The following is a 1,750-nucleotide window of genomic DNA, read 5'->3' on the forward strand; positions in this document are numbered from 1 at the left end:
TACAAGAAAACTGACTCTTCTTACTGTCTATGTTTTGAACCTTTCCTTCGACACTAGTTATAGATTCCGATGCTTCACCTCAGGTTTACTGTATCCCTCTGACCTTCTTATTGACGATGAAACACAGAAATTGCATCGGAATTAAATACAAAAGGCACAATGCCGACTTAAGTACAAGAAAACAGTCTCTTCTCATTGTCTAAGATTTGAACCATTCCTGTGACACTAGTTATAGATTCCGATGCTTCACTTCAGGTTTACTGTATCCCTCTGACCTTCTTATTGACGATGAAACACAGAAATTGCATCGGAATTAAATACTAATGGCACAATGCCGACTTAAGTACAAGATAACTGACTCTTCTTACTGTCTATGTTTGAACCATTTATGTGACACTAGTTATAGATTCCGATGCTTCACTTCAGGTTTACTGTATGTCTCTGACCTTCTTATTGACGATGAAACACAGAGATTGCATCGGAATTAAATACAAAAGGCCCAATGCCGACTTAAGTACAAGAAAACGGACTCTTCTTGCTGTCTATGTTTTGAACAATTCATGTGACACTAGTTATAGATTCCGATGCTTCACTTCAGGTTTACTGTATCCCTCTGACCTTTTTATTGAGGATGAAACACAGAAATTGCATCGGAATTAAATACAAAAGGCACAATGCCGACTTAAGTACAAGAAAACTGACTCTTCTTACTGTCTATGTTTTGAACCATTCATGTGACACTAATAATAGATTCCGATGCTTCACTTCAGGTTTACTGTATCCCTCTGACCTTCTTATTGACGATGATACACAGAAATTGCATCGGAATGAAATAGAAAATGAACAATGCCGACTTAGGTACAAGAACACTGACTCTTCTTACTGTCTATGTTTTGAACCATTCCTGTGACACTAGTTATAGATTCCGATGCTTCACTTCAGGTTTACTGTATCTCTCTGACCTTCTTATTGACGATGAAACACAGAAATTGCATCGGAATTAAATACAAAAGGCACAATGCCGACTTAAGTACAAGAAAACTGACTCTTCCTACTGTCTATGTTTGAACCATTCCTGTGACACTAGTTATTGATTCCGATGCTTCACTTCAGGTTTACTGTATCCCTCTGACCTCCTTATTGACGATGAAACACAGAAATTGCATCGGAATTATTTACAAAAGGCACAATGCCGACTTAAGTACAAGACAACTGACTCATCTTACTGACTATGTTTTGAACGATTCATGTGGCATGAGTTATAGATTCCGATGCTTTACTCCAGGTTTACTGTATCCCTCTGACCCTCTTATTGACGATGAAACACAGAAATTGCTTCGGAATTAAATATAAAAGGCACAATGCCGACTTAAGTACAAGAAAACTGACTCTTCTTACTGCCTATGTTTTGAACCATTCCTGTGACACTAGTTAATGATTCCGATGCTTCACTTGAGGTATACTGTATCCCTCTGACCTTCTTATTGACGATGAAACATAGAAATTGCATCGGAATGAAATAGAAAAGGAACAATGCCGACTTAGGTACAAGAAAACTGACTCTTCTTACTGTCAATGCTTTGAACCATTCCTGTGACACTAGTTATAGTTTCCGTTGCTTCACTTCAGGTTTACTGTGTCCCTCTGTCCTTCTTATTGACGATGAAACACAGATATTTCATCGGAATTAAATACAAAAGGCACAATGCCGACTTAAGTACAAGAAAACTGACTCTTCTTACTGTGTATG

This window comes from Schistocerca americana, chromosome X (genome assembly GCF_021461395.2).
Source record: "Schistocerca americana isolate TAMUIC-IGC-003095 chromosome X, iqSchAmer2.1, whole genome shotgun sequence".
NCBI classification, from domain to species: domain Eukaryota; kingdom Metazoa; phylum Arthropoda; class Insecta; order Orthoptera; family Acrididae; genus Schistocerca; species Schistocerca americana.